We start from the raw sequence: 25,044 nt of genomic DNA, 5'->3' as shown, positions 1-25,044 counted from the left end.
AAATTGCATTAGTTATGTTGGCTGGGACTCTGATTGCAAGTAATAGAAACTGAGTATGAATAGGCCTATAAAAGAAATATTATTAACTCATATAGCCAAATTAAAGAAGCATGGGGTCCAACCTCTTTCCTCACCTGCCCTCTAGTTTTCTCTCTCTTCCCTGTGCATTTGCTTTACTCAGGAACTTCATTTTCTGAAGCTAACTGACTCTGTCAAGCTAGATTCCCCACAGAGAGCTCCAGGCTTACATACTTAGAACCAGAGAAGAAAAATATAATCTCTCCTGCCAGCTCTAGTTAGAAAAATCTGGGGGAAAGACTGAAATTCACCTTGCTGGAACCAATCACTCTTGCCAAGGAAGTGGGAGCACAGTGATGAGCATTTCCAACAACAAACAATTCCTGGAGTAGGAAGGAGGAATACCTCCCCCTCCCCCTCCCTCCCCCCGCCCCAGAAAGCATGTACTGTTTCAGAGGCAGTTTGGAATGCAGTGGGCCACAGGTTAACAGAAAACACAACAAGCAGTTGCTTAAAAAAATAAGGGTTTGTTTTTCTGCTGTAAAAAGTTCATAGGTAGGTGGCAGTGGAAATGGGCCATATTTCATGGATGTCAGGTGAGGTGTCATTGCATTTTCTTGGCTTTTCCCTCAAGGCAGCAGCTGCTGCTGTAATCATCACATATGCATTCAGTGGAACATGGGAGGAGTGGGAAGGATGGAAATGTCAGCCGTGGGTATCCCCATTTACCTAGAAAACATTAACTTTGCCAGAATTCTCCCCACCCCTCAACATACATACAGGTATACTTTGTTTTATTGTATTTCACTTTATTGATCTTTGCAGATATTACAATTTTTTTTCTTAAATTGAAGGGTTGTGGCAACCTTGTGTTGAGTAAGTCTTTAGGTGCCATTTTTCAACAGCATTTGCTCACTTCATGTCTCTGTGTCACATTTTGGTAATTCTTGCAATATTTCAAACTTTTTCATATCATTATATTTTTTCTGGTGACCTGTGGTCAGTGATCTTTGATATTACTATTGTAATTGTTTTAGGGTGCCACTGACAGTGCCATATAAGACAGCAAACTTAATGCTTAATGGATAAATGTTTGTGTTCTGACTGTTCCACCGACCTGGCCATCCTCCCCTACCTTAACCCTCTCAGGCCTCCCTATTCTTTGGGACACAACAGTATTGAAATTAAGCCAGTTACTAACCCTACAATGGCCTGGAAGTGTTCCAATGAAAGGAAGAGTCACATTTCTCATTTTAAATCAGAAGCTAGAAATGATTAAACTTAATAAGGAGGCCATGTTGAAAGCCAAGACAGGCCAAAAGCTAGGCCTCTTGCATCAGTTAGTCAGGTTGTGCATGCAAAGGAAAAGTTCTTGAAGGAAATGAAAAATGCTACTTCAGTGAATACATGCATTATAAGATATGAAAGAGCCTTATTGCTGAAACAAAGTTTTTGTGGTTTGGATAGATCAAACCAGCCATAATATTCCCTTAAGCCAAAGCCTAATCCAGAGAAAGGCCCTCACTCTCTTCAATTCAGTGAAGACTGAGAGAGGTGAGGAAGCTGCAGAAGAAAAGTTTGAAGTTAGCATAAGTTGGTTCATGAGATTTGAAGAAAGACACCACCTCCATCACTTAAAAGTGCAAGGTGAAGCAACAAGTGCTGATGGAGAAGATGCAGCAAGTTATCCAGAGACCTAGGAAGATAATTAATGAAGGTGGCTACACTGAACAACAGATTTTCAATGTAGCCTTCTATTGGAAGAAGATGCCATCTAGGACTTTCATAGCTAGAGAGGAGAAGTCAATGCCTGGCTTCAAATCTTCAAAAGACAGACTGACTCTTTTGCTAGGGGTTAATGCAGCAGGTGACTTGAAATTGAAGCCAGTGCTCATTTACCATTCTGAAAATCCTAGGGACCTTAAGAATTATGCTAAAATGACTCTGTCTGTGCTCTATAAATGGAACAAGGAAGCATGGATGACAGCACATTTGTTTACAACATAGTTTATGGAATATATTAAGCCCACTCTTGAGACTTACTGCTCAGAAAAAAAGATTCCTTTCAGAATATTACTGGTCATTGACAATGCACCTTGGTTACCCAAGAGCTCTGATGGCGATGTACAATGAGATTAATGTTTTCATGCCTGCTAACACAACATCCATTCTGTAGCCCATGGATCAAGGAGTAATTTTGACTTTCAAGTCTTATTATTTAAGAAATACAATTCATAAGGCTATAGCTACTATAGATAGTGATTCCTCTGATGGATCTGGGCAAAGTCAATTGCAAACCTTCTGGGAAGGATTCACCACTCTAGATGCCATTAAGAACATTTGTGATTCATGGGAAGAGGTAAAAATATCAACATTAACAGCAGTTTGGAAGAAGTTGATTCCAAACCCCGTGGATGACTTTGAAGGGTTCAAGACTTCAGTGGAGGAAGTAAATGCAAATGTGGTGGAAATAACAAAAGAACTAGAATTAGAAGTGGAACCTGAAGATGTGACTGAATTGCTGCAATCTCATGTTAGAACTTTCACGATGAGGAGTTGTTTCTTATCGATAAACAAAGAAAGTAGTTTCCCGAGATAGAATCTACTCCTGGTGAAGATTGTTGAAATGACAACAAAAGATTTAGAATATACATAAACTTAATTGATAAAGCAGCAGCAGGGCTTGAGAGGATTGGCTCCAATTTTGAAAGAAGTTCTGTTATGGGTAAAATGCTATCAAACAGCACTGCATGCTACAGAAAAATTGTTCATGAAAGGAAGAGTCAATTGATGTGAGAAATTTCACTGTTGTCTTATTTTAAGAAATTGCCACAGTCACCCCAGCCTTCAGCAACCACAGCCCTGATCAGTCAGCAGCCGTCCGCATAGAGGCAAGACCCTCCACCAGCACAAAGATTATGACTCGCTGAAGACACAGTTGATGGTCAGCATTTTTTAGCAATAAAGTATTTTTAAGGTAAGGTATTTAAATTGTTTTTTAAGATATAATACTAATAGCACACTTAATAGACTACAACATAGTGTCAACATAACTTTATATGCACTGGAAAATCAAAAAATTCATGTGATTTGCTTTATTGTGATATTTACTTTATTTTGATAGTCTGGAACTGAATTGGCAGTGTCTCTGAGGTATGCCAATACTTCTTTTCATGTTTAGAATTGGACAGAACGGTTGTGCTGGGCTGCCTCTACTGCAGAAGAGACTGGAAATGTACATTATTTAGCCTAGCACATTGCTGCCCTGAGGAAAATTAGGATTCTGTTTACCAAGAATAAGGAGAATTGATTTTAGGTAGGCAATTAACAATGTCTGCTACATTTTAAACAAAAGATATCAACTACAATATTTATTTGTTTAATGTATACCTTTCCACCAGACTGTGAGCTCTATGAGGGTAGGGACTATGTCTGCTTTATTCACTCTTTTATATCCTGCAGTTGTAATTGGCACATAGTAGCTGCTCAGTAAATATTGGTTGAATGAGTGAAGCACAAACAGAAAGATCAAAGTTTTTCTTAAGTATCTATCATGTGCTAATTACTTCTTAGGTGCTTTCAACTAAATTACCCTTTGTTCTCCCCATCTATGCTGTGAGGAGGAAGAAATTCAATTGCCTCTTACACAAATGAGGAGACTGAGGCTTTCTGCAGGGTCTAATCTACAATCTGCTATCTGCTATTAACCTCATCCAGTGAAATTTTTTTTCAGATATTGTATTTTTTTCTCTGAAAGTTTGATTCATACTCTTTTGCATATTTTCCTTTTGTTCTTATTTAATGTTTTTCTTTAAATTCTTGACCACATTGAAATTATAGCTAGAGTCCATATCTTCTAGTCCCCTTATATTTGTCTTATATTTGGGTATGATTTCTATTGACTAATTCTCCTATTGGTTATTAATAATACTTCTCTGCTTCTTTTCATGCTTTTTCCCTAATATATAATGGAGTTTTATTTGTGGATTTTATTTTTACACATTTTGGACCATACTGCATATATTTTAAAAATGTTAACTGTGTTTGGAATGGTTTTAGCTTTACAGAAAAGTTGCAAAGATAGGGCAGAGTTGCCATACACTCCGCACCCACTCTTCTATTGTTAACATTTTATATTAGTATAGTATACTTGTCAAAATTAATTAACCAATGTTGGTACATTATTATTAACTAGGGCCTACACTTCATTCAGATTTTTTTTTTTTTTTTTTTTTTTTAACTAACATACCTTTCCTCTTCTAGGATCCTGTCCACAATACCACATTATGTTTTAGTCATCATGGCTGTGTTGGTTTCTCAGATTTCAGTTGTTTTTGAGATGAGCTTGACAGTTTTAAGTAACTCATCAAGTATTTTGTAGAATGTTCCTCAACTGGAATTTTTATGGTGTTTTTCTCATGATTAGACTGGGGTTGTGGGCTTTTGGGAAGAAGATCATAGAGGTAAATTGCCTTTCTTATCACATCATATCAAGGGTACATACTTTGAACATGATTTACTGCTGTTGATATTCACCTGGCTGAGGTAAGTTGTCTATTAGTCTTCTCCCCTGTAAAGTTGCTCTTTTCCCCTCTCTTTCAATACTGTACTCTTTGGAAAGAATTCGTTATGTACAGCCTACATCTTAGAAGTGGGGAGTTATGCTCCAACCTCCTTAAGAATGGGGTATCTACATAAATTATTTGGAATCCATCTGCATGCAGGATTTGTCTCCTCCAATTATTTATTTATTCAATCACTTTGATTTTGGTATGGATTCATAGATATTTATTTTATACTTTGGGTTATAATCTCAGTATTTATTTTTTATTGAGGTATAATTGACATTTAACATTATATTAGTTTCAAGTATACAATATAATGATTCAACATTTGTATATATTGCAAAATGATCACCACAATAAGTCTAGTTAACATTTGTCACCATACATAGTTACAAAATGTATCTTGTGATGAGAGCTTTTAAGATCTGCTCTCTTAGTAACTTTCAAATATGCAATATGGTATTACTAACTATAGTCACCATGCTGTACATTACATCCCCATGACTTGTTTATTTTATAACTGGAATCTGTACCTTTTGACACCCTGCATCCATTTTGCCCACCCTCCCATCCATCTGCTACCCCCACCTCTAGTATTTTATTTGTTTTGTTGCTCAGTTTGATCCAGCTTTGGCCACTGAGAGCTGTTTCAGTGGCTCCAGTGGCTTTTTGAGCTGCTTGCATCATTGTGTGTGTGGTTTATTTCTTTGTTTGTTCAATTTGAGCACTTCCTTACTTTCTGGCACTGCAGAGTACTCCAGGCTCATCTTTTGTATTTCCTGCCCTCATTCTAAAATCAGCCATTTTTCCAAAGAGCTCTGGTTTGTTTTATTGTAGAATGGTATTAGAAACCAAGATCTGGGCACTAAGTATGCTCCTTGCTTCTGGGATATTGCTGCTTGTAGGCCCTCTTAGCCAACAGAACAAAGAAATATGTATGTGTATATATGGGGAACAGATATACAGTTTGTAATATAAAGTTTTATGGGTTTTGACAAATGCACAGTTGTATATCATCCACCATTACAATATCATATAAAATAGTTTTAGAATTCCCTGGTCTTTTGTCTATTCAAGACTCCCCCATCCTCAAACTTCTGGTAGCCACTGATCTGTTTACCATCTCTATAGTTTTGCTTTTTCCAAAGTGTCAAATAATTAGAATCATTCAGAGTGTAGGCTTTTCAGACTGGCTTCTTTCACTTAGTAATATGCATTTAGGATCTACCCATGTCTTTCTGTGGCTTGTTAGATGATTTATATTTATTGCTGCATAATATTCCATTATGTGGACGCATCATAGTTTGTTTATCCATTGTCTTATTGAAGGATATCTTGGTTGCTTCCAGGGTTGGTGATTATGAATAAAGCTGCTATAAACATTGATGTGCAAGGTTTTTTTTTTTTTGGTGTCTTTTCTTTCACATTTTTTTTTTTTCTGTGGTACGCGGGCCTCTCACTGTTGTGGCCTCTCCTGTTGCGGAGCACAGGCTCCAGACGCTCAGGCTCAGTGGCCATGGCTCATGGGCCCAGCCACTCCGTGGCATGTGGGATCTTCCCGGACCGGGGCACGAACCCGTGTCCCCTGCATCGGCAGGCGGATTCTCAACCACTGCGCCACCAGGGAAGCCCTTCTTTCACATATTTTAAAATTGAAGTATAGTGGATTTAAAATGCTGTGTTAGTTTCTGGTATACAGCAAAGTAATTCAGCCATATATATATATATGTGAATATATATATATTCTTTTTCATATTATTTTCATTATGGTTTATTACAGGATATTGAATTATTGAATATATTGATAGTTCCCTGTGCCGTAAAATAGGACCTTGTTTTTTATCCATTCTATATATAATAGTTTGCAATTGATGTGCAAATTTTTACATAAACCTGAAGTTTTCAGATCAGTTGGATAAATACCTAGGAGTGGATTTTCTGGATCATATGATAAGTCTATATTTATCTTTGTAATAAACTGCCAAACCATCATCCAAAGTGGCCATAGCATTTTTCATTCCCACCAGCAATAAATGAGAGTTCCTGTTGCTCCACATTCTCATCAGGTGGTTTTGTTCATTTTGGGGGTTTTAACTATTCTAATGGGTGTGTTGTGGTATCTCACTGTTTTAATTTTCAGTGCTCTAAAAATAAATTATGTTGAGCATCTTTGCATATACTTACTTTTTTCTGGTGACCTGTGGTCAGTGATCTTTGATATTACAATTGTATAACAACTGTATAACTTCTTTAATTGGATGCCTGCTCAGTTCTTTATTTTTTAGTTGGGTTGTTTGTTTTCTTATTACTGATTTTTAAGAATTCTTTGTGTATCTCAGATACAAACTCTTAAGAGATATGTTATTTGCAAACATTTCCTCCCAGTCTATGACTTGTCGTTTTATTCTCTCAACAGTGTCTTTTGTAATGTAAAACTTTTAATTTTAATACAGCCCCATTTACCATGTTTTTCTTTCATGGACTGTGCTTGTGGTTTTGAATAAACAACTCTTCCCCAAATCCAAGGTCATCTAGATTTTCTCATATGTTATCTTCTAGAAGTTTTGTAATTTTGCATTTTATATGTAGGTCTATAATCCATTTTGTGTTAATTTTTATGTATGGTGTAAAGTCTGTGTCTAGGTCTTTTTTTTTTCTGCATATGGGTGTCCAATTTTTTCATCACCATTTGTTGAAAATACTGTTCTGTCTATTTTGAATTGCCTTAATCATAAACAGGTTGACTAGATTTGCATAGGTCTATTTCTAGGCTCTTTATTTGTTTCCACTAATCTGTGTCTATTCTCGCACCAGTGACACACTGTGTAGATTACTATAGTTTAATACTAATCTTGAAATAGTGTAGTGTGTGTCACCCAAGTTTGTTCCTCTTCAGTATCGTGTTGGCTTTTCTTGGTCTTTTGCCTTTTCGTATACATTTTAGAATCGATTTGTTGAATCTACAAAAATGGCTTGCTATAATTTTGATTAGCATTGCCTTGAATCTATAGATCAAGTTCAGAAGAATTGACATATTAATACTATTGAGTTTTTCAGCCTGTGAACATGGAATATATCTCCATTTAATTAGGTCTTTGGTTTCTTTTATCAGCGTTTTGTAGTTTCCATATACAGATCCTGTACATGTTTCATTAGATTTATACATAAGTTTTTGTAAATGGGGGGGGGGGCTATTTTTAATGGTGTTTTTAAAATTTTTTCAGTTTTAAATTTCAATTGTTCATTGTTGGTATATAGGGAATAAATCGACTTTTATATATCTATTGATTTTTGTTTGGATTGTAGACATTGTAGTTTTACATTGTTTCAAAGAAAGTTTGGGATTTTTTTATGGCAGTTATTTATGGATAAGCTTGTTCCTTTTGAGGTTTATTTTGAAGGTTTATAAGAGCATAACTGCAGTAGCTTTTGCTGTAGGGCTAGTTTAGCCCCACTACTAAGCAATGATCCTTCTGTGTTCTCTGCTGGATGCTTCACATATTAAACAAGATCTTCCCACTCTATCTGGTGGAAACTCAAATGTTTCCCAGTTCTTTGTGAGCTCTGCCAATTCTTTGGCTTACAATTTTCAGAAATTGTTCTTTTCTTGTCATTTGTTCTTTGTATTGCTCTGTCAAATTCCAACTTATGCATCCACAGATAGGCATGAAACCAAAGAATCTAAGAGACCTTTATGAAGATTTTTAAAAATTAATTTATTTGTTTTTATTTTTGGCTGTGTTGGGTCTTCGTTGCTGCACACGGGCTTTCTCTAGTTGAGGCAAGCGGGAGCTACTCTTCGTTGCGGTGCGCAGGCTTCTCACTGTGGTGGCTTCTCTTGTTGCAGAGCATGGGCTCTATGTGCGCAAGCTTCAGTAGTTGTAGCACTCAGGCTCAGTAGTTGTGGCTCACGGGCTCTAGAGCGCAGGCTCAGTAGTTGTGGCGCACGGGCTTAGTTGCTCTGCAGCATGTGGGATCTTCCTGGACCAGGGATCAAACCCGTGTCCCCTTCACTGGCAGGCAGATTCTTAACCATTGTGCCACCAGGGAAGCCCGAGACCTTTATGAAGATTTATGGACCTGTTTGTATGGCTTTCTCATCTCTAGAATTTGACCCTACAAATTCTAGTTACTTCATTCTCCCAAATTTGTGTTTCTAGTTCCTCGATCAGGACACCGTTGGGTTCTCTTTGGGATTTCATCCCTGTGTCATGGTTCAGAAATTCTCTACAGGCAGGCATTCATATTGTTCACTTTGTTTTTCTTTTCTCAGAGATTTCACTCCTGCACTGCCTTTTGTTCAACATCTAAAAACCGTTTTCATATATTTTGCCATTTTTCTAGTTGTTGCTTTTATAGGCAGGAGAAGTCTGTGACTGATTTTTAAAAGTTTACTGTTAGATATTTTTATAGCATATTATTAAAAATTTTGTGAAATGGCAATTCCTGATTTTGTTGTTTAATTCATTTCTAATATATTTATGTATGTGTGTATATGTGCATATATGTGTATACCCACACAGGCACACACGTATATGTATAGTTTAACCTATATCTCTCTTGTTAAAATTAGGTTATTTTATTTGGTAATAGCTTCTTTCATGCTGAAGATTCCTAACTCTTTAATTATAAACTGGCATTAAATTCTGTTTCCACTCATTTACACTCTGGATTAGGCATCCTAGTCTTAGATTTTAATGGCCATAAATTCGACATTCAAATTGTTACTATTTCTTACTCCACATTTATCGCTCTGCAAAAACTGTAATTTGTCTTCATTTCATATTACCTTTCATGCCACTACAAAGATTGTGTTAGAGTTGACATGTTAAAATTTCTAATCCTTAAATAATCTATTATTATAATTTAAGAAGATTAAGCAAATCAACATGCAACTTTATGTTTTTTAGATAATGCATTAGTTTGCTAGGGCTGCCATAACAAACTATCACAGACTGGATGGGTTAAACAACAGAAATTTATTATTTCACAGTTCTGGAGGTTAGAAGTCCAAAATCAAAGTGTCAGCAGGATTTGTTTCTTCAGAGGCCCGTGAGGGAAAGATCTGTTCTAGATCTCTCTCCTCAGCTTGCAGATGGTTTTCTCTTCCCTGTGTCTTCACATCACCTTCTCTCTATGTGTCCCTCTGTCCAAATTTCCTCTTTTTATGAGGATACCAGTCATATTGGAATAGAGTCCACCGCAATGCCCTCATTTTAACTTTATTACCACTGTAAAGACTCTCCAAATAAGGTCCCGCTGAAGAACTGGGAATTGATTAGGGCTTCAACCTGTGAATTCTGGGGGACACAATTCAATGGATACTGAAAGCAAATCTCTTCCAATATTTATTTGATTCACCAAATTGTTCTTTACATTCTATTTTTTTTTAAATTAATTAATTTTAATTTTTTTTATTTTTGGCTGTGTTGGGTCTTTGTTGCTGTGCACAGGCTTTCTTTAGGTGCAGCAAGTAGGGGCTACTCTTTGTTGTGGTGCGCGGGCTTCTTATTTGGGGTGGCTTCTCGTTGTGGAGCACAGGCTCTAGGTGTGCAGGCTTCAGTAGTTGCAGCACAGGGCCTCAGTAGTTGAGGCACTCGGGCCCTAGCGTGCATGGGCTTCAGTAGTTGTGGCGCGCAGGCCCTAGAGCGCTGGCTCAGTAGTTGTGGCGCATGGACTTAGTTGCTCCATGGCATGTGGGATCTTCCCAGACCAGGGATCGAACCCGTGTCCCCTGTATTGGCAGCTGGATTCTTAACCACTGTGCCACCAGGGAAGTCCCTACATTCTAAATTATTAAAGAAGGTTATCATTTGCCTTTGGGTAGAAAAACTTACCCTAGAGCTACTTCACTGTTATCTGTATTCTAGATAAAAACATCTATTTGGAAGGCAATATAGAGGGACACCATAGTATAAAGAACAAATGTTTGCAATAAGATAAACCCAGATTAGACTCCAGGTTCTGCCATAGACTTGTTGTATAACCTTACATGAATTACTTAACCTCATGAGTTTGTTTCTTTCTTCCTAAAAAGGGATGATTAACAACCACACCAGGGTTGTTGTGAGGACTAGTTTGTAAGGTGTCTAGAACAAGGTAGTAGGTATAACTTTAAGATAGCCAGCAGTTTCTGGCAGCTGAATTACCTCTGCCTTTCCATTTTTACTAAGATAAAGTTTCTTGATCTTAAAGACAGTTTATGTTCACAGAGGCATCAGTTTTATGAAATATTGGACTATTCCATACACTGACCCCAAACTACACCAATGTTCCAGTATCTTCTAGACCATGATGCAAACTCTTGAAAATTACTTGCATTTCCCATTTCTACTTGTGCTTCTACTCTGTGCTACGCTTTGGTGAAGACTGGGTTTGACTATGCTTGCTACACTCAAACTATCAAAGGAATCATTAAAAAGGGAATATAAACTGGTACCTGGTACAGAGTTACATGAGATAGCTTAATGAAATAGTTATGAAAGACAAGTATAAATAAAACTTTGAAGAGTGACGCATTAAATGGTCAAGAGAAATATTCATTTTGACAACAGTTTATTACTGTTGAATGAAAAATGCTACTCACTAAAAATTACAATAGGTTTAATTTTACTGTTTCTTGATCACCTGAAACCATCCAAGGAAACCTGAATCTATGTTGAACAATAACATCATCAAATTAACCCTCCTTATTTTTTGATGGAGAAAGTGGGACCCAGAGAGGTTAAGTGCACACACTGCTAGCCTATGAGAAACACTGGGCTAGAAGGCTGGTGTCATGATTTAGCACTTCTCCTTCCAGGTTAGATTACATCACCTCTGCTAGGCAGGGCATGGAGATTTGGTGAGTGAATTTTAATATCCTGTATATAAACTCTGAGCTCTGGGACTTCATAGGTGAGAAGAAGTTCATGGTGGCTGTGTAATATCTGGGATATCTTTGCATGATCAGTGAGAAGGGAACTGATGGAGAAAAATGAGAAAAAATGGAGAAGTGAGTTGAGACTCTTCCAAATGGTTCTTTTAGCATTCTCTTAATCCTCTTCCCACCTTCTTTTTCTTCAAAGCATTTATTTAATGTGTTGCTTCAGCTAAAACGACCCAAAGTTTCGAGAACATCAATAAGAATGATATTTAAATTAGAATAAACAGCATTTTGTTCTCTGCTCTTGGACCAAACCATGGTCTACCATATATCCAAAATAAGTTGTGCCAGACTAAAATAATCCAGGAATAGATATTACTGCAGTTTCTCATTCCATCTTCCCCAGTACCTGACCCTCCGTCATTTGCCAGAGAGCTGAATGGGAGCTGAAATGAAAATCCTTGCTGCCTTTAGATGACTTATTCATGTCCCCAGAAGCAGAATGGGGTTCTAATTTTAGGGAAAATTAAAGAAAATATTTTCGCATGCTCACGCAGTGGGGAGGGAGAGATGCTATGGAAAGGTTTTTCTTCAGAAAGTGGTAGAACAACTAAATGTTCCTTTGTGCTCCTGTAGAGACAAAATAATAAGCTGAATAAAGCATTAGTTTAAACCAGTATAACATTTTGTGGTGGGGAGTTTAGGGAAATGAAATGCATATGGTGCAGATTTTATACTTCATTAATTATGTTTCTTTGTGTAAAGATAATGCTCATGAGTGTTTGGGGCACGAGAGTGAATGAGAAAAAGATTTATAAACTGTGATTTGTAGAAAGCCAGAGATGGATAGCTTAATGAGATGAAAGAAGCCTGAGGAGATTTCAACTTTCCATGAAAGAGATGGGCTTGGCTGGCAGGTCAGGTCTGGCGAGCTGTGTGGGTCTCTGCTGGGCATGAGAGGTGGCTCTGTCTTGGTACCAGTGTTGGTGCCAGTGCTTCCATACTAGTAAGCTCCTTAAAATGTTTCATTATTCCCAGATGATCATCAATTTGAGTGTCATTAAGTAGAACATTTTTGCAGTTTTCTGCTCTGATGATGGGATCATGGGCCAGTATCCAGCTAGTTGAGGTCTGTAGTATGCAGCCAGTATGCAACAGAATGAGAAACTTAACATTAAACTTAACATTTTCAATTCTATGACCTTCATGTTTTTAAATGTTAAATCATAATGTCACATTAACATAGAGCTCTATTCCTAATTTTAGCTAATTAAACCATAGAGAATCAGAGGAATGGTTACTTTGAAATCATTTCCTTTTTCAGTATAGTTGTAAAAGGCTCTCCTCTATTTCTAGGAGAAATAATAGATCATCGTTTGATCTGTTATTGCCAAAATTTCTGTAAGTTATATTTGTAGATTTTTTACCTTTGGAAAAGGTTAATATAGCATTTACATTTGTGTCTTTTGCCATAAATTACCAATTTACTACCCCCTTTATTGACTGCAATCACTAAAAATCTATTTGATGAGTGTGAAAGTCATTATCCAGAACTAGAATAATGCAGGCTCCCATATACAGAAAATTATATTTGGGAGTTAACACTGTTATTTCCATGATCTTAGATTCAGAACTATTCTATACATCACCTACTGAATTTTGAGGTTGAGCAAATTCTGAACGTTGTGCAAAAGACATTGGTTTAAAGTGTTGCTTTAAAACTTACTAGTTCAGGACTTCCCTGGTGGCGCAGTGGTTGAGAGTCCGCCTGCCGATGCAGGGGACACGGGTTCGTGCCGCGGTCCTGGAAACTCCCACATACCATGGAGCGGCTGGGCCCGTGAGCCATGGCCGCTGAGCCAGCGCGTTCGGAGCCTGTGCTCTGCAACGGGAGAGGCCACAGCAGTGAAAGGCCCGCGTACCGCAAACAAACAAACAAAACTTACTAGTGCAGAATAATTATGAGGAAGAATTGAGTTAATATATAGGAACATTCTTTGGAAATGATAAATATTTTGTATTAAAAATATTGACAAGATTTTGTCCTTAGTTTATCTTTATTATTTTTTGGTGACATTTCACATTTTATTTGCAATGAAGGAGTATCCCATAAAAAATTATTAGAAGTCCTTTACGCCTGAGGTGTGTATACTTTTTTACACAGACTTCTGTCTTAATCTGTTTAGTAATCTGAATCTGAAATTTTCACTTGATAATGTTGTCTTTTGATTGTGGTTGAAGAGGTTTTATTATTTCTCAGAGAGATGTACTTAGAATTCATTAGTGTATCGAACTAATTAGGTGTGGGCAATGTAGAGGGACATAATCCAAATCAAACTTAAAAAAGTAACTCTTCTAGGTAGTCTGCTATTATAAAGGGAAAAATGCCTTGAAAATACAAATATACTAATATCATTAAACCTTGAATTTTAGTATTATTTAAAACCTTATTTTGGTTTTAGCCTTTGAGAAAGGATCTCTTTACTTTCCCTCCCTCAGTTAGGAAAAACAGCCCCTAAGAAATAATAATCAGTATTGATTCATTTATTCAACTCATCTAACACAATTTTGAGGCTCAGTTATCCACCTGGAATTGCAATAAGTGCTGGGAAACAAAGATGAAAAATCACAGGTCTTGCATTTAAGAGACATATTCTAGCAGAGGAAAAAAAAAAAGGCTTTCAATCAAGTAAGGACGGTAACTGAAATCTGAAAATCTATATGCAGTGTAGTGGGGCAAGTTTATCCTGGTGGGAATTCAGGAAAGGGAGGAGGATGGGAAAATCTCTATAGAAGGCATAGTATTTTGAACTTGGTATTTAAAGAATAGAATCTTCCCTCATTTATTTTCTTTCTGTAATTATGAAAATAAAAACAAAATTATTTTTTAAAAACCTGCCTGATGTGAATCCAACAGGAAATTGGTGCCCTGACTTTATCCTCCACAAGTGAGAGTCATGGGTTTACTAAAGTGAGAAGGAAAAAGCCCAAATCTGAGGCCTCAGAGGCACGTAAGCCTTTCAGCCTTTTGTGGAGGGGCTCCCTGGGAGTCCTGGGATGGGGTGGGGTGAGGTGTAGGAACATCAGATTTTGGTAAAGGAATCGTGAGGGAGGTGCTTTAGGGGCATCTGGTGAGGAGGGTGGGAATGGGGTCTGCAGGAGTCTGGGGGCATCCACTGTGGGGTGATGAGGAGGGCCTTCTTTCTCGGGACCTGGAGGACTTGGGCACAGATAGCTTTCTTGCTGCTTTGCTCATTTTGAGCTGTCTCTGTTGGCATCTTTTCTTTTTCTTAAAATGTAACTCAGGTGACTCTCTGGTGAAGTTTCGAGGTACATCAATGATTCCCCAACCTGACTGAGCATTAGGACCACCAGGGGAGTTTTTGAAACATACAGATTCTTGGGTCAATCACAGACTTACAGAATATCCAAGGATGAAGCTTGGAAATCCATAGTTTTTTGTTGTTGTTGCCACTGTATTTATTTATTTGGGTATAGTTGCTTTACAATGCTGTGTCAGTTTCTGCTGTACAATGAAGCAAATCAGCTATACGTATACATATATCCCCTCCCTCTTGGACCTCCCCCCACCCCCATCCCACCCCTCTAGGTCACCACAGGGCACCGAGCTGAGCTCCCTGCGCTGTACAGCAGGTCCTCACTAGCAATCTATTTTACACACGGTAGTGTATGTATGTCAATCCTAATCTCCCAATTCATCCCACGCCCCCTTTCACCCCCGTGTCCACATGTCCATATGTTTCTAACAGTTTTACTGAGATATAATTCACATATCATAAATTTCACCCCTTTAAAGTGTACAGTTAAGTGATTTTCAGCCTATTCACAAAGTTGTGTAACCACCAACACCAATTCCCCAATATTTTCACCACTCCAGAAAGAAACCCTGTACTCATTACTAATCAGTTCCCATTCCTCCCTCCCCCATCCTCCGGCAAACACTAATGTACTTTCTGTCTCTGTGTATTTGCCTGTTCTGGGTGTTTCATATAAATGGAACCATACAATACGTAGCCCTGTATAACCTACTTCTTTCACTTAGCATAATGTTTTCAAAGGTTCATGCATATTGTAGCATGTCTCAGTTCTTCATCTCCTTTTATTGCTGAGTAATATTTCATTGTGTGGATGCACCACATTTTGTTTATTCATCGGCCCATACAGACATATGGGTTATTTTCACTTTTTGAATTATGCTGCTATGAACATTGGTGCACAAGTTTTTGTGTGGATGGATGTTTTTACTTCTTTTGGGTGTATACCCAGAAGTGGAATTGCTGAATCATATGATACCTCCATTGTTTAACTTTTGAGGAACTGCCAAACTGTTTTCCAAAGTGACTGCAGCATTTTACTTTCCCACCAACAGTGTATGAGAGTTTCTGTTTCTCACATCCTTGACAATGCTTGTTATTTTCTGTATTTTTTATTTTAGCCAACCCAGAGGGTGTGAAGTGGTATTTCATTGTGGTTTTGATTTGCATTTCCCTAATGATTGATGATCTTGAGGATCTTTTCATATGCTTATTGGCCATTTGTCAATCAGAAGATACACGTGTCTGTGTATCTTCTTGGAGAAATGTCTATTCACTTCTTTTTACCCATTTTTAATTGGGCTATTTGCCTTACAGATGTTGAGCTATTGAGAGTCCATGTTTTTATTTTATTTTATTTTATTTTGTTTTCTATTGCATTCTTTTTTTTTAACATCTTTATTGGAGTATAATTGCTTTACAGTGGTGTGTTAGTTTCTGCTTTATAACAAAGTGTATCAGCTATACATATACATATATCCCCATATCTCCTCCCTCTTGCCTCCTGAGGTGGCATGGATGCAGATATTTGGATGGATAATAGAAAACTATAGGATAGGCAGCTGATACATATAACTTGGGCTGAACATTGAAGCTTTTACTTTGAAATGCATGAATTGGTTTTGTATAGTGCTTCACTTTGTTGTAAACAAGTGGAGCAATTTGGTTTAATGGAATTATTTGTTAAATATATTGATCTTTTCTTGGCCAACCCTAATATTAACATGTTTATCTTTCTGTGCACTACTGTTCAGTGTTAAGTGCTCTTTAAGCTTCTTTCCTCAGATCACCTCTTATATTATGTTCTTTCTTTGGAAGACCTCCTCCAATCCTGTGATGCTATAGCTCTAGCTCTAATCCCCCTTTTTTTTTAACATCCTTATTGGAGTATAATTGCTTTACAATGGTGTGTTAGTTTCTGCTTTATAACAAAGTGAATCAGCTATACATATACATATATCCCCATATCTCTTCCCTCTTGCATCTCCCTCCCACCCTCTCTATCCCAGCCCTCTAGGTGGTCACAAAGCACTGAGCTGATCTCCCTGTGCTATGCGGCTGCTTCCCCCTAGCTTTCTATTTTATATTTGGTAGGGTACATATGTCCATGCCACTCTCTCACTTCATCCCAGCTTACCCTTGCCTCTCCCTGTGTCCTCAAGTTCATTCTTTACATCTGCATCTTTATTCCTGTCCTGCCCCTAGGTTCTTCAGAACCACTTTTTTTTTAGATTCCATATATATGTGGTAGCATACAGTATTTGTTTTTCTCTTTCTGACTTACTTCACTCTGTATGACAGACTCTAGGTCCATCCAGCTCACTGCAAATAACTCAATTTCATTTCTTTATATGGCTGAGTAATATTCCATTGTATATATGTGCCACATCTTCTTTATCCATTTACCTGTCGATGGACACTTAGGTTGCTTCCATATCCTGGCTATTGTAAATAGTGCTGCAATGAACATTGTGGTGCATGACTCTTTTTGAATTATGGTTTTCTCAGGGTATATGCCCAGTAGTGGGATTGCTGGCTCATATGGTAATTCTATTTTTAGTTTTTTAAGGAACCTCCATACTGTTCTCCATAGTGGCTGTATCAATTTACATTCCCACCAGCAGTGCAAGAGGGTTCCCTTTTCTCCACACCCTCTCCAGCATTTATTTTTTGTAGATTTTTTGATGATGGCCATTCTGACTGGTGTAAGGTGATACCTCATTGTAGTTTTGATTTGCATTTCTCTAATGATTAGTGATGTTGAGCATCCTTTTTCATGTGTTTGCTGGCAATCTGTATATCTTCTTTGGAGAAATGTCTATTTAAGTCTTCTGCCCATTTTTGGATTGGGTTGTTTCTTCTTTTGATATTGAGCTGCATGAGCTGCTTATACATATTGGAGATTAATCCTTAGGTCTTTAATCCATTTTGAGTTTATTTTTCTGTATGGTGTTAGGGAATGTTCTAATTTCATTCTTTTACATGTAGCTGTGCAGTTTTCCCAGCACCATTTATTGAAGAGGCTGTCTTTTCTCCATTGTATATTCTTGCCTCCTTTATCAAAAATAAGGGGACCATATGTGCGTGGGTTTATCTCTGGGCTTTCTATCCTGTTCCATTGATCTATATTTCTGTTTTTGTGCCAGTACCATATTGTCTTGATTACTGTAGCTTTGTAGTGTAGTCTGAAGTCAGGGAGCCTGATTCCTCCAGCTCCATTTTTCTTTCTCAATATTGCTTTGGCTATTCAGAGTCTTTTGTGTTTCCATACAAATGGTGAAATTTTTTGTTCTAGTTCTGAGAAAAATGCCATTGGTAGTTTGTTAGGTATTGCATTGAATCTGTAGATTGCTTTGGGTAGTATAGTCATTTTCACAGTGTTGATTCTTCCAATCCAAGAACATGGTATATCACTCCATCTGTTTGTATCATCTTTAATTTCTTTCATCAGTGTTTTATAGTTTTCTGCATACAGGTCTTTAGTCTCCTTGGGTATGCCTAGGTGTTTTATTCTTTTTGTTGCAATGGTAAATGGGAGTGTTTCCTGAATTTCTCTTTCAGATTTTTCATCATTAGTGTATAGGAATGCAAGAGATTTCTGTGCATTAATTTTGTATCCTGCTACTTTACCAAATTCATTGATTAGCTCTAGTAGTTTTCTGGTAGAGTCTTTAGGATTCTCTATGTATAGTATCATGTCATCTGCAAACAGTGACAGCTTTACTTCTTCTTTTCCGATTTGGATTCCTTTTGTTTCTTTTTCTTCTCTGATTGCTGTGGCTAAAATATCCAAAACCATGTTGAATAATTTTTGTGAGAGTGAACAACCAAGTCTTGTTCCTGATTTTAGAAGAAATGCTTTCAGTTTTTCACCATGGAGAACGATGTTGACTGTGGGTTTGTAATATATGGCCTTTATTATGTTGAGGTAAGTTCCCTCTCTGCCTACTTTCTGTAGGGTTTTTATCACAAATTGGTGTTGAATTTTGTCAAAAGCTTTTTCTGCATCTATTGAGATGATCATATGGTTTTTCTCCAATTTGTTAATATGGTTTATTACATTGATTGATTTGTGTATATTGAAGAATCCTTGCATTCCTCTGATAAACCCCACTTGATCATGGTGTATGATCCTTTTAATGTGCTGTTGGATTCTGTTTGTTAGTATTTGGTTGAGGATTTTTGCATCTATGTTCATCAGTGATATTGGTCTGTAGTTTTCTTTCTTTGTGACATCCTTGTCTGGTTTTCCTATCAGGGTGATGGTGGCCTTGTAGAATGAGTTTGGGAGTGTTCCTCCCTCTGCTATATTTGGGAGAGTCTGAGAAGGATATTTGTTAGCTCTTCTCTAAATGTTTGATAGAATTCGCCTGTGAAGCCATCTGGTCCTGGGCCTTTGTTTGTTGGAAGATTTTTAATCACAGTGTTAATTTCAGTACTTGTGATTGGTCTGTTTATATTTTGTATTTCTTCTTGGTTCAGTCTCGAAAGGTTGTGCTTTTCTAAGAATGTGTGCATTTCTTCAAGGTTATCCATTTTATTGTCATAGAGTTGCTTGTAGTAGTCTCTCATGAACCTTTGTATTTCTGCTGTGTCAGTTGTTACTTCTTTTTCATTTCAAATTCTATTGATTTGAGTCTTATCCCTTTTTTCTTGAAGAGTCTGGCTAATGGTTTATCAATTTTGTTTATCTTCTCAAAGAACCAGCTTTTAATTTTATTGATCTTTGTCATCGTTCCCTTCATTTCTTTTTCATTTATTTCTGCTCTGACCTTTATGATTTCTTTCCTCTGCTAACTTGGGGTTTTATTGTTCTTCTTTCTCTAATAGCTTTAGGTATAAGTTTAGGTTATGTATTTGAGATATTTCTTGTTTCTTGAGGTATGATTGTATTGCTATAAACTTCCCTCTTAGAACTGCTTTTGCTGCATCTCATAGGTTTGGGTCATCATATGTTTGTTGTCATTTGTTTCTAGGTATTTTTTGATGTCCTCTTTGATTTCTTAAGTGATCTCTTGGGCATTTAGTAGTATATTGTTCAGCCTCCATGTGTTTGTATTTTTTACAGATTTTTTCCTGTAATTTATATCTAGTCTCACAGTGTTGTGGTCGGAAAAGATACTTGATATGATTTCAATTTTCTTAAATTTACCAAGGCTTGATTTGTGACCCAAGGTATGATTTATCCTGGAGCGTGTTCCATGAGCAATTAAGAAGAAAGTGTATTCTGTTGTTTTTGGATGGAATGTCATATAAATATCAATTAAGTCCATCTTATTTAATGTGTCATTTAAAGCTTGTGTTTCCTTATTTATTTTCATTTCAGTTGATCTGTCCATTGGTGGAAGTGGGGTTTTAAAGTCCCCTACTCTGATTGTGTTACTGTCAATTTCCCCTTTTATGGCTGTTAGCATTTGCCTTATGTATTGATGTGCTCCTATGTCAGCTGCATAAATATTTACAATTGTTATATCTTCTTTTTGGATTGATCTCTTGATCCTTATCTAGTGTCCTTTGTCTCTTGTAATAATCTTGATTTTAAAGTCTGTTTTATCTGATATGAGAATTAGTACTTCAGCTTTCTTTTGATTTCCATTTTCGTGGAATATCTTTTTCCATCCCCTCACTTTCAGTCTGTATGTGTCCCTAGGTGTAAAGTGGGTCTCTTGTAGACTGCATATATACAGTCTTGTTTTTGTATCCATTCAACCAATCTGTGTCTTTTGGTGGGAGCATTTAATCCATTTACATTTAAGGTAATTATCGATATGTATGTTCCTATTACCATTTTCTTAATTGTTTTTGGTTTGTTATTGTAGGTCTTTTCCTTCTCTTGTGTTTCCTGCCTAGAGAAGTTCCTTTAGCATTTGTTGTAAAGCTAGTTTGGTGGTGCTGAATTCTCTAAGCTTTTGCTTGTCTGTAAATGCTTTAATTTTCTGTCAAATCTGAATGAGATCCTTGCTGGGTAGAGTAATCTTGGTTGTAGGCTTTTCCCTTTCCTCACTTTAAATATGTCCTGCCACTCCCTTGTGGCTTGCAGAGTTTCTGCTGGAAGATCAGCTGTTAATTTCATGGGGATTCCCTTGTATGTTGCCTTTCTCTTGCTGCTTTTAATATTTTTTCTTTGTATTTAATTTTTTTTTTTTTTTTTTTTTTTTTTTGCAGTACACGGGCCTCTCACTACTGTGGCCTCTCCCGTTGTGGAGCACAGGCTCCGGACACACAGGCTCAGTGGCCATGGCTCACGGGCCCAGCTGCTCCACAGCATGTGGGATCTTCCCGGACCGGGGCACGAACCCGTGTCCCCTGCATCGGCAGGCAGACTCTCAACCACTGCACCACCAGGGAAGCCCCTGTATTTAATTTTTGATAGTTTGATTAATATATGTCTTGGTATGTTTCTCTTTGGATTTATCCTGCATGGGACTCTCTGTGCTTCCTGGACTTGTTCAACTGTTTCCTTTCCTATATTAGGGAAGTTTCCTACTATAATCTCTTCAAATATTTTCTCAGTCCCTTTCTTTTTCTGTTCTTATTCTGGGACCCCTATATTTGAATGTTGGTGTGTTTAATGTTGTCCCAGAGGTCTCTGAGGCTGTCCTCAATTCTTTTCATTCTTTTTTCTTTATTCTGTTCTGCAGTAGTTATTTCCACTCTTTTATGTTACAGGTCACTTATCTGTTCTTCTGCCTCAGTTATTCTGCTATTGATTCCTTCTGGAGAATTTTTAATTTCATTTATTGTTTTGTTCATCATTGTTTGTTTGCTCTTTAGTTCTTCTTTATCCTTTTAAATGTTTTTTGTATTTTCTCCATTCTATTTCCAAGATTTTGGATCATCTTTATTATCTTTACTCTGAATTCTTTTTCAGGTAGACTGCCTATTTCCTCTTCATTTGTTTGGTCTGATGTGTTTTTACCTTGCTCTGTCATTTGCTGTGTGTTTCTCTGTCTTCTCATTTTGCTTCACTTTCTGTGTTTGCGGTCTCCTCTTTGCAGGCTGCAGATTCACAGTTCCCGTTGTTTTTGGTGTCTGCCCCCGGTGGCTAAGGTTGTTTCAGTGGTTTGTGTAGGCTTCCTGGTTGGGGGGACTGGTGCCTGTGTTCTGGTGTATGAGGCTGGATCTTGTCTTTCTGGTGGGCAGAACTGTGTTCAGTTGTGTTTTGGGGTGCCTGTGACCTTATTATGATTTTAGGCAGCCTCTCTGCTAATGGGTGGGGTTGTGTTCCTGTCTTGCTAGTTATTTGGCATAGGGTGTCTAGCACTCTAGCTTGCTGGTTGTTGAGTGGAGCTGGGTCTTAGTGTTGAGATGGAGATGTCTGGGAGATCTTTTGCCATTTGATATTACGTGGAGCCTGGAGGCCTCTAGTGGACCAGTGTCCTGTACTCGGCTTTCCCACCTCAGAGACACAGGCCTGACACCCGGCCGGAGCACCAAGACCCTGTCAGCCACATGGCTCTGAAGAAAATGGAGAAAAAAAGAAAGAAAGGAAGAAAAAAATAAAATATAAAATAAAGTTATTAAAATAAATATTAAAAATAAAAAAATTAAAAAGTAATAAAAAAGAAAGAAAGGAAGAAGAGAGCAGCCAAACCAAAAAACAAATCGACCAATTATAACAAGTGCTTAAAACTGTATTAAAAGAAGAAGAAAAAAAAAATGGACAGACAGTATCCTAGGACAAATGAAATGGTAAAAGCAAAGTTGTACAGACAAAATCACACAAAGAAGTGTACACATACGCAGTCTCAAAGAGAGAAGAAGGTGAAAAAAATATATATCGTTGCTCCCAAAGTCCACCCCCTCGATTTTGGATGATTTTCTATTCAGGTTTTCCAGATGATTCATTGTCTATTCAGTTTTTCCAGAGATGCAGGGTGCATCAAGTTGATTGTGGAGCTTTAATCCGCTGCTCCTGAGGCTGCTGGGAGAGATTTCCCTTTCTCTTCTTTGTTCGCACAGCTCCTGGGGTTCAGCTTTGGATTTGGCCCCGCCTCTGTGTGTAGGTCACCTGAGGGCCTCTGTTCTTCGCTCAGACAGGACGGGGTTAAAGGAGCAGCTGATTCAGAGGCTCTGGCTCACTCAGGCCAGAGAGAGGGAGGGGTACGGATGCGGGGCGAGCCTGTGGCGGCAGAGGCCAGTGTGACGTTGCACCAGCCCGCAGCGTGCCGTGCATTTTCCCGGGGAAGTTGTCCCTGGATCACGGGACCCTGGCAGTGGCGGGCTGCACAGGTTCCTGGGAGGGGAGGTGTGGAGAGTGACCTATGCTCGCACACAGGCTTCTTGGTGGCTGCAGTAGCAGCCTTAGCATCTCATGCCCATCTCTGGGGTTCACGCTGGTAGCTGCATCTCGCACCCGTCTCTGGAGCTCGTTTAGGCGGCACTCTGAATCCCCTCTCCTCATGCACCCCGAAACAATGGTCTCTCGCCTCTTCAGCAGGTCCAGACTTTTTCCCAGACTCCCTCCCGGCTAGCCGTGGCGCACTAACCCCTTCAGGCTGTGTTCACGCCGCTAACCCCAGTCCTCTCCACGGGCTGGTGAGTTCTGGTCGGCACCGATCCTCTGTGCGGGAACCTCTCTGCTTTGCCCTCTGCACCCCTGTTGCTGCGCTCTCCTCCATGGCTCTGTAGCTCCCCTCCACCCCCACCCCGTCTCCGCCTGCTAAGGGGCTTCCTAGTGTGTGGAAACTTTTCCTCCTTCACAGCTCCCTCCCTCTGGTGCAGGTCCTGTCCCTATTCTTTTGTCTCTGTTTTTTCTTTTTTCTTTTGCCCTCCCCAGGTATGAGGGGGAGTTTTTTGCCTTTTGGGAAGTCTGAGGTCTTCTGCCAGCGTTCAGTGGGTGTTCTGTAGGAGTTGTTCCACGTGTAGGTGTATTTCTGATGTATTGTTGGGGAGGAAGGTGATCTCCACGTCTTACTCCTCCGCCATCTTGAAGGTGTCTTCTCTAATCCCTTTTCTGCATTCCAAGCTTAAATTGTGTATTGTCTACAAGACTTTTTCATCTGGATGTCCTGCAAGTAGTTTAAACTGAATATATTCAAACCTCATCTTATAATCAACCCTTGCAAACCTTGTTTTTCTTTGTTCCCAGTTTAAAGACAATATAGCCTAGTCACTCAAGTATATGGAAACGTATGTACTTCTTAGCCTGGGCTGCCTGCATCATGAGCCCCTGGGGCATTTTCTAGGCCACATCCTTAAGGATCCTGATTTAATAATTCTGGAATTGTCCAGGGAATAAGAATTTGACAATTTCCCCGGGTGCTTTTGATAAGCAAGTGGCTTGGGAAGTCACTGAAAGTGCTTCTGGAGTTGAAATATTTCAATGTGTACCCCATCCCTTTTTATGTTCATCTTCCTGCCTCTTGCCAAAGTTTGGTTCCTTTGCATTTCAGTCGCCTTCTACAGATCTAATTCCTTTGCGTCCCTTCTCTGTTCATTCCTTCCTCCATGCTGCTATTTTCCTAAAGCATAGATTGGATAATATTCCATGTGTGCTTAAAAATTCTTTGATGATTTCTTATTACCTATAAAATAAATCTAAACTTCTTAGTATGACCTTTCAGGTTCCTTATAATCTGGCAATTGTTTATTTTAAAAAAATTACTTTTGCCTGTACTTTTCCTGCCACTTCCTAAGAAAGTCTAAGTTTCAGCCACCTAGACTCTTACTTTTCCCCAGTAGTTTATGCAATTCTTTATTAGTGCTGTACCTTTTTCTTGGATTTCTGTCAAAACCATGGCAGTCTTAGATCTGCAACAAACCATGCCACATTATTCCATTGGCTTTCGTGGAATAATATGAAAACCAGTTAGAGGTAACCTCTTGAAATTTATATTTATTATATAATTCTTAAGTACAACAAATGATTGTATAATGTAAAATTATCGAATCTATCTAAAATAATCTTATGACTAATGCACAACACTCACACATGCATATATATACTTCTTGGGATTAGAGATATAGGGGATGAGTTTCTTACTCTCTAAGGTGTGTCTGTCACAGTCCATTGGTGGCATTTGTAGGTAAGGTTGCTTTCTTTTTCTCTGGCAGCTGTCTAGTTTATCAGTGTTGGTTAGCTTCAGTATGAACGTTTTCATTTTAGAGCTTCTGGTCAGAGACTTAACCGTCCAGCATTGGTAGAGGGAAGGGACAATATGCATCCCTCCTGCTGGAGCAAGTGTTTTTGAGCTACAAAAATAGCATGCAGTTTAGTGAACTCATATATTTTGGTCATATATGTGATTAGGGCACCTGC

At 38.2% G+C, this 25,044-nt stretch overlaps 1 protein-coding gene across 2 annotated transcripts in view; it reads left to right on the top strand.

The window, feature by feature from the left end:
• The window catches only part of EPM2A (EPM2A glucan phosphatase, laforin), a 100,750-nt gene that overhangs the window by 12,101 nt on the left and 63,605 nt on the right, over nt 1-25,044 (top strand). The window contains exon 1 of one of the 2 annotated variants that reach the window (XM_067010963.1): nt 2,913-2,995. The exons of the other annotated variant lie outside the window; for it this stretch is intronic. The gene's annotated coding sequence lies outside the window, so the exon portion shown is untranslated. Of the gene's footprint in view, nt 1-2,912; nt 2,996-25,044 lie in introns of those variants that run through there. 2 annotated transcript variants of the gene reach the window in all.

This window comes from Kogia breviceps, chromosome 13 (genome assembly GCF_026419965.1).
Source record: "Kogia breviceps isolate mKogBre1 chromosome 13, mKogBre1 haplotype 1, whole genome shotgun sequence".
NCBI classification, from domain to species: Eukaryota; Metazoa; Chordata; class Mammalia; order Artiodactyla; family Physeteridae; genus Kogia; species Kogia breviceps.
Note: the sequence above shows the minus strand (reverse complement) of the source record. Positions and strands in the feature narration are given on the sequence as shown.